This window comes from Haplochromis burtoni, unplaced genomic scaffold (assembly GCF_018398535.1).
Source record: "Haplochromis burtoni strain Fernald_Lab_line unplaced genomic scaffold, NCSU_Asbu1 Contig_931, whole genome shotgun sequence".
Lineage (NCBI taxonomy): Eukaryota > Metazoa > Chordata > Actinopteri > Cichliformes > Cichlidae > Haplochromis > Haplochromis burtoni.
In genome coordinates, this window is record NW_024583292.1 from 53,576 (window position 1) to 61,964 (window position 8,389).

Consider the following 8,389-nt stretch of genomic DNA (forward strand, 5'->3'; position numbering starts at 1 on the left):
TACAGGGCTCTAGAGTGCGACCAATTTGACAGCATATGCAACCTAATTTCTCAGTGATGTGACTAAAGCACCAGTGCAACCAGCCGTTCAAGTACGTGTCCACAACTCTGAAAGTCTCGGTGTGGTCAACAACAGACACACATTATGCCAATATCGTGGTCTAAACCAATCAGTTATATTCAAGGGCTGGACCTCTCTGATTGGCTGTGGTCTACATATTCCTGTAGGCCTATTCGGTATGACAATATTGTGGGTATTTTGCAAGGTCATTTTGCTCTCAAGCCCCTAGTCATAGCTGAAAGGTTCTGGTTCCACAAGAGGAACTGGGGGAAGAGGAAACAGTATGTGGCAGTATTGAAAAGACTGTCAGAACATTGTGAGTTTGGCGAGTATCTGGAAGATGCTCTATGGAACAGATTTGTTTGTGGATTGAAGTGTGAAACTGTGCAAAAGCATCTTTTGACTGAGAAGGATGTCATGTTTCTCAAAGCATTTGATTATGCTGTGTTGGCAGAGGTTCAGCAGTTAAGTGGTTCTCTGAAAGGTTTTTTTACCGTTTGCTGTCGCAAAAAGGTAATAAATGCCACCACTGCATGAAAATGAATCATACTGATGATGACTTCTGGTACAAAGACCATGTATAAAACTAGAGCCAGAAGCAGCCAAGATTGGAACTGGAAAGAGAAAGAGGGAAACTCTGAACAGAAAGGTAATTCAATTAACACAGAGTGAAGGACAAAAAGAGAGAAATTCATCATGTTGCAGCAAGTTAATGTTAATAAGTGTAAAGATAATGTGAAGGAATCAGACCTGACATTGATAGTGATTTGAATCTGCATTCTTTGTCTTGAAAATAGATATATTCACAAATCTCAGTGATGCCTGTAGTAAACGGGAAGAAAATGGAGATGGTTTTGGATACAGGGGCTACTGTGTCTTTGATTGCATGAGAACAGTACAAAAGTGTGCTGAGTCTGTTGGCGCTGCAACCCACTGGTATCATGCTGAAGATATACACTGTGGAGCCACTGGCACCAGAAGGGGCCATCAAGGTGCAAGTCAAGTTGAACAAGCAATTTGCAAAGCTCCCCTTGCATGTGGTGAAGGTGGATGCCCCACCGCTGTTTGGTAGGGAGTGGTTGGGAGTTAATTATCTGAACTGGAAAGATTTAAAGATTATTCATGCCGAAGAACAAAGAGAAAATGATAACTGTGGCTGAGGCTACGTTAAAGAGACACTCAGTTGTTTTCTCTAAGACATTAGGCACAATGAAAGGGATTAAAGCCAGATTGACAATTAAGCCTAAAATTGTACCCAAATTCTGCCAACCACGTAACATACCTTATGCTCTTTGACCTTGAGTGGAGTCTGAACTGAAATGCCTGACTGAGCTTGTGGTGATCACACATAGAGCATAGTGACTGGGCCACGCCCCTGGTGCCTGGCAACAAGAAGGATGGCCTAATGACACTGTGGGGATTTCAAGGTCGCTCTCAGTCCACAGTTCTGCGTGGATAAGTACTTCCACACACCGAGGACCTGTTTGCTTCTCTAAAAGGAGGTCAACACTTCAGTAAGCTGGACTTAGTAAATGTCTATCTACAGATGGAAGTAGAAGAAGAATCTAAGAAGCTGCGTGACTATTTCGACACAAAAAGGGCTGTTCCGTTTCAATCGCTTGCCTTTTGGAGTGGCGTCTTCACCTGCATTGTTTCAGAAGGCTATGGATCAAGTGCTTCTCGGCCTACCATACACCCATTGTTATCTGGATGACATCCTCGTCAGTGGTCCAGATAAACAGACACACCTGAGAACCCTTAAGGCAGTTTTGGGCAGGCTGGAGGACTATGGCCTGCGTCTCAAACAGGAGAAGTGCCTGTTTTTCCAAGAATCGGTGGAATACCTGGGCCACATAATTGATGCGGCAGGGTTACACAAATCACCAGAAAAGGTGCGTGCCGTTATGGAAGCTCCAGCACCAGCTGATGTCAGCCAGTTACGTTCTTTTCTGGGAATGCTCAACTATTATGGACGTTTCATACCTGATTTAGCTACAGTCCTGAAGCCGCTGAATGAGCTACTCAGTAAAGAGAAGAAATGGCAGTGGACATCAGCCTGCGAGTCAGCTTTCCAGAAAGCTAAAGAACGTCTGGCCTCACCAAAAATACTCACCCACTACAATCCTGAACTGCCTCTCCGTTTGGCATGTGACGCTTCACCATATGGCGTTGGAGCCGTGCTCTCACATGTCATGCCTGATGGCCAAGAACGGCCAATTGCTTATGCTTCACGAACCCTCAGCAAAGCAGAACGAAACTATGCTCAGATCGAGAGGGAGGCGTTGGCAATTGTTTTTGGAGTGCGCAAGTTTCACCAGTATCTCCATGGTAACAAGTTCACCTTGCTCACTGATCATCGCCCACTGACCTCAATTCTGAGTCCAGTAAAAGGTACACCATCAATGGCAGCTGCGCGAATGCAGCGTTGGGCGCTCCTTCTGTCAGCACATAATTACACCTTACAGTATCGGAAGGGGGCACATCACGCCAATGCTGACGGTCTGTCACGTTTACCTCTGCCCCTTGCACAGAAAGAGAAACAGGGAGCAGTTGAGGTATTCTACGCATCTCAGCTGGACACATTACCAGTCAGTGTCGCCGAGATCAGACGTGACACTTTGTCTGATGTCACTTTGTCTCGTGTGCTGGAAATGGTAACAACTGGACGTTTTCCAGCAACAAAGGACACAGATCAAGAGCTGTCACCCTATCTGATGCGCAGACATGAACTCACAATACAGCAGGGATGCCTTATGTGGGGCTTGAGGGTGGTTGTGCCACCTAAGCTGCGCTCTCATGTCCTGAAAGAGCTCCACACTGCACATCCAGGGATGGTGAGGATGAAGAGCTTAGCTCGCAGCTATGTTTGGTGGCCTGGCATTGATTCTCAAATTGAGCTTCAAGCTAAAGCCTGCCACTCTTGTCAGCGTATGCAAAAAGAGCCTGGGTTAGCACCTTTACACCCTTGGCTGTGGCCTTCCTGTCCGTGGGAACGGATCCATGTGGATTTTGCGGGTCCATTTGAAAGTCACATGTACCTGGTGGTGGTAGATGCACATTCCAAGTGGCCTGAAGTGCATATTATGGATAGCACCACAGCTGGTAAAACCATACAAGTGCTACGGGGTCTCTTTAGTCGCCATGGCATTCCCCACGTCCTGGTGAGTGATAACGGACCGCAGTTCTGTTCTGAGGAATTCAGGGTGTTCCTGAAAGCTAATGGAGTCAAACACATCCGCTCCGCGCCGTACCATCCTGCCACTAATGGTTTGGCTGAGCGTTTTGTGCAGACATTCAAGCATGCACTGAAAGCTTCCAGGGGTACAGCACCTGTGCAACAACGCCTTGACACGTTCCTCTTGACATATCGCAACACTCCCCATGCAACAACTAGAGAAACGCCAGCTATATTGTTCATTGGACGCAAGCTGCGCTCTCGACTGGATTTTTTGAAGCCCAGTGTGGCCGGAGCAGTGCGTCGGTCACAAGATGCGCAACAACAATGCCGACAGCAACACTCCAGGGACAGACGGTTCACTGTTGGCGAGCCTGTCCTGGTGCGCGATTATAGGAAGGGAGAGGACAAGTGGACGCACGGTGTCGTACTGGAGAAGACTGGGCCAGTGTCATACAAGGTGAATGTGGGAGCCCAAGGGGTGTGGAAACGTCATGTGGATCAGATGCTGACACGACCTGAGTCAGTATCTCAGCAGGTCACAGTGGATCCTCCGACAAGCTCTCAGATGTCACCAGCCCAGAGTGGTAGTGACACCATGCTTCACCCTTGTACAACTCTGCAGGAAGAGACTGTTGAACAAGTTATGGGGACCACCGTACCTCCAGAAACACCCCAGTCTCTTAAATCATCACCGACTGACTGTACACAGGTTACAGAGCCTGTAAGACGTTACCCAGTGAGAGTCACCAAGCCACCCGCTCGTTATCGTGATGGGTGAGCGTATTAAGTAGTTCAGTGAGAATGTCGGCGTTCAGAGACATTATTCTCAACTAAAAAGAAATTCATACAGAAAGCAACATTAGTTCCAGTTTTCATGAATGTTGTAATAAAAAAAAAAAAGGTGCTACTTTGGTTATGGGAAATGTTTCTGCGGGTGGTGCCACGGTCGCATAGCTTAGTGGGGAGGAGATGTTATGTATGAACCAAGAATTATTGTGTGCTATGCAAGCCATCGCCAGTAGGGGGCACCACGCCCAGTTATGTGTGTGTGTTACTTCTGTGTATCCCAATAAAGAAGAAGTCACTTGTAAACAAACTATTGTGTGTGCAGTCTGACTCGGCATAAGCTCTAATAGTGTATTGACACTACAGTGGAAATATAACATCACTGTGTGGGAATTTCTGATCTGGCATTGTCATGGATAAAATCATATCTTTCCGAAAGGAGTTTTTGTGTCAAGCTGGGGCTGGCCGCTTCCTCTGTGGCCCCTCTGCTTTGGGGTGTGCCCCAGGGATCTATCCTTGGGCCATTATTTTTCTCGCTGTATTTACTCCCCCTTGGTGCGATTTTTCGTAAACACGGAGTGTCATTTCATTTGTATGCCGATGACTGTCAGCTTTACTTACCTTTTAGTCATTTGGATACCTCCCCATGTCAATCACTGCTTGACTGTCTTAGCGATATTAAATTATGGATGGCAAATAATTTTTTGAATTTTAATGGTCGCAAAACGGAAGCAATTTTATATGGCCCGCATCGTTCTACTGATTCTCCAGATGTTGATTTTGGTGATTTGACCTCTCATCTGAAAAGTTCAGTCACTAATCTTGGTGTTAAACTTGATTCTGCGCTTACTTTTGAAGGTCATGTAAGTGGGGTGGTAAAATCAGCTTTTTATCACCTCAGACGCCTGTCGAAGGTTAAGCCTTTCCTTTCCAAACCCAATTTGGAAACTCTTATTCATGCTTTTATCACCTCACGTCTGGACTATTGTAATTCCCTTTTAATAGGGGTCGGGTCGGGCACCTTGTCACGCCTGCAGTTAGTGCAAAATGCGGCGGCGCGATTTTTAACCGGTAGTAGGAAATTCGATCACATCACTCCGGTTCTGGCTTCCTTGCATTGGCTTCCCATTGAATTTAGGATTCGTTTTAAAGTCCTTTTATTGGTTTTTAAATCTTTAAATGGTCTGGCTCCTGTCTATTTATCTGATTTGCTGAAGCCACATGTTCCTCCTCGCTCGCTCCGTTCAGCTGAGCAGCTGCTGCTGTCGGTCCCTAAGTCGCGGCTGAAATGCAGAGGAGACCGTGCCTTTTCAATTGCGGCTCCGATGCTCTGGAATAACCTTCCCCTCCAAATTAGACAAGCGTCATCAGTGCAGGTCTTTAAGTCCAGATTGAAAACCTATTTTTATTCCCTGGCTTTTAACTCTGTAGGAAACTGACACCTTCTTATTTATTTTATTGTATGTAATGATTTTATGGTATTTTTAATTTGGTTGTTGTTTTGATCTGTGTTGTTCAGCACTTTGGTCTGCCTGGTGTGTTCGTAAAGTGCTATACAAATAAACGATGATGATGATGATGATATGACGACTAAAGTGCACCTTAATGCTGCCAATGAATACACATGTTCTTTGTGAAAGCATGTGTGAGCACAGCTGACGTGCACCACACTGACCCCACTCGCCCCATTTCTTCATCCACTTCTTGCTCTTGTGCTTGAAATGAGACGCAGCAAAAGTCAGAGGCTCTAAAATCCACACAAAGGGGGCTCGTTAGATCAGGATACTGGATGTGATCCATAGAAAACATGGATAATACACCACTTTATTTGAAGCATCTGTAGCACTGCCTCAGTTCTGGATGTTTCCACAGACTCCTCTGTGCACCTAAAGAAAAGGTCAAAGGTCAGCAGCACATGTAGTTGGGACAATTCTTCATTTACAAACAACAGTCGCACAAACTAGACAATTATTTTCACCTGGCCAGAGACTCTTAATGGCTCCAACATCAACACATCCACAATGTTGGATCCAGTTCTACCTCACACAGTTACTAAGACACACCCTCTGCCAGCATCACAACAGCTCCACCTGCTTCACCTGCCTGGTTGTGCCACAATTTTCTCCAACTAAACAAAAACAAAACTGAGGTAATAGTCTTTGGCGCCAAAGAAAAACGATTACAGGTCACCAGAGAACTTCAATCTATACATCTAAAAACCACAAACCAGGCGAGAAATTTGGGTGTAGTGATGGATGCAGACCTAAACTTAGAAAAACACATTAAGACAATAACAAAGTCAGCTTACTATCACCTCAAGAATATATCAAGGATAAAAGATCTGATGTCTCAACAAGACCTGGAAAAACTAGTCCATGCATTCATCTTTAGTAGGCTTGATTACTGTAACAGCATCTTTACAGGTCTACCTAAAAAATCAGTCAGACAACTACAGCTCATTCAGAACTCTGCTGCTCGAGTCCTCACTAAGACCAAAAAAGTGGACCACATCAGTCCAGCTCTGAGGTCTTTACACTGGCTGCCTGTCCGTCAGAGGATAGACTTTAAAGTTCTGATGCTGGTCTATAAAGCTCTGAATGGTTTAGGACCAAAATACATCAGTGACCTCCTGACCCAGTATGAACCTTCCAGATCCCTCAGGTCATCTGGATCCGGTCTTTTATCAGTTCCCAGAGTCAGAACCAGACACGGAGAAGCTGCATTCAGCTTTTATGCTCCTTATATCTGGAACAAACTCCCAGAAAGCCTCAGATCAGCTGAAACACTCAGTTTATTTAAATCCAGGTTGAAGACTCACCTGTTCTCAGCTGCATTTGAATAAAGCACCAAATCCACACTTTTAAGCTTAAATTTCAAAACTTACATTTAACTACTGATTTTATCTCTGATTTTATCTGTTTTGATTTTATATACTGTTTTGTTTGTTTGTTAATTAGTTAAGCTTAAATTTCAAAACTTACATTAACTACTGATTTTATCTACTGTTCTGATTTTATCTGTTTTGATTTTATATACTGTTTTGTTTGTTTGTTTGTTTGTTAAGTGGGTTTAGAGCTCTGGGTAGCTCCCCAGCTGGGTCTAGACTGGGTCTAGAGAGTATTTTAAATTCAGGGAATTTAAAATAGAAAGTAGCTCGTCCACAGAAGGACTGGTAGCTCCCCTTACGATAAGGGTTCAGATCGCGCGAACAGGTGTGAAATGTGTGTGTTTAGTTAGTTTGTTTGTTTGCTTGTTTTAATCAATTTTAAATCATGCTTTTTATTTGTTTTTGTTTCTAATGTCTCTGTAAAGCACTTTGAATCACCTTGTTGTTGAATTGTGCTATACAAATAAATTTGCTTGCCTTGCCTTGCCTCCTCAGCATCTGTACACCTGAAGAGAAAAGAAAGGCTCCAACAGCTCAAATCTACAAAGGATTCATGAAGTTTCATCCAACAATAACATGTTTGCCTTCCACAGTGTGCTGTTAGACACCACTGTACCTCTGCCATTTCAAAAAGAGCAGCTTGGGAACATTTTGGCTCCAAACACTTTGTGTTTAAGTTCTTTGTTTTCTTTGTGAAGCCGACAACATCTGGAGCTTTTTGACTCATAGAAACATCATTTTGTTCTTTAGATGACAGCAGATTGGGACTGAATAATCAATCACTATCAAACCAATAAAGACAAACATGCTGATTTTACAGGAACTTTGTTGGAGAAGCTGTAAAGACATGAAACTGGTGGAGATCCCAAACCAGTTGATAGTGCTGGTTATTCCAAATAAAGCTGTTTCCCTTTGAGATGAAATGACTTTCTGTCCTGATATATAATAAAGATGTTGTTGTTTTTGAGCCCCTGTATTAAAAGTAGCTTAAAGTCAGCTTGAGTTTGATGTCTTTATGTCAAAGCTGCTCATGATGTTGAGCTGCTGATGGAATAAAAACAATATAAAAGCATGTAGTCCAGACTTAAATGTAGCCTGTTGTTAGCTGAGGTCCACACACAGTGTTTGACAGTGTAAAGTGTGTGAAAGGGCTGCTGGTGGAGCTCACTAGGATGAGCAGGTGACCACGAGGTGGAGAGCAGCTGGCCTGGCTTTGACCCGGGCCACGCCCCCTTTCTCTCTGCTTTGCTGTCACTTATCTTCACTGCTCTGTCCAATAAAGCTGAAAAAGGCCCCGAATCAAAGAAATCTGCTGCAGCCTCTGAAATGTCTTCTGTTTCCTTCCCGACGGCTTTTTCACCGTCAGCCCATCAGACAGTCCAGCAGCATTTATGATGATGTCATGATGTTGAAGAGGCTGCTACGGTGGCCTCCCATGACCCCCAGCCTCATCACAGCTGAGATGCAGACATTTGAAG

At 44.3% G+C, this 8,389-nt stretch overlaps 1 pseudogene; it reads left to right on the forward strand.

Moving 5' to 3' along the window:
* The first annotated feature begins 1,001 nt into the window (after positions 1–1,001).
* LOC121812919 lies at positions 1,002–4,016 on the forward strand (annotated as a pseudogene).
* Positions 4,017–8,389: the final 4,373 nt, after the last annotated feature.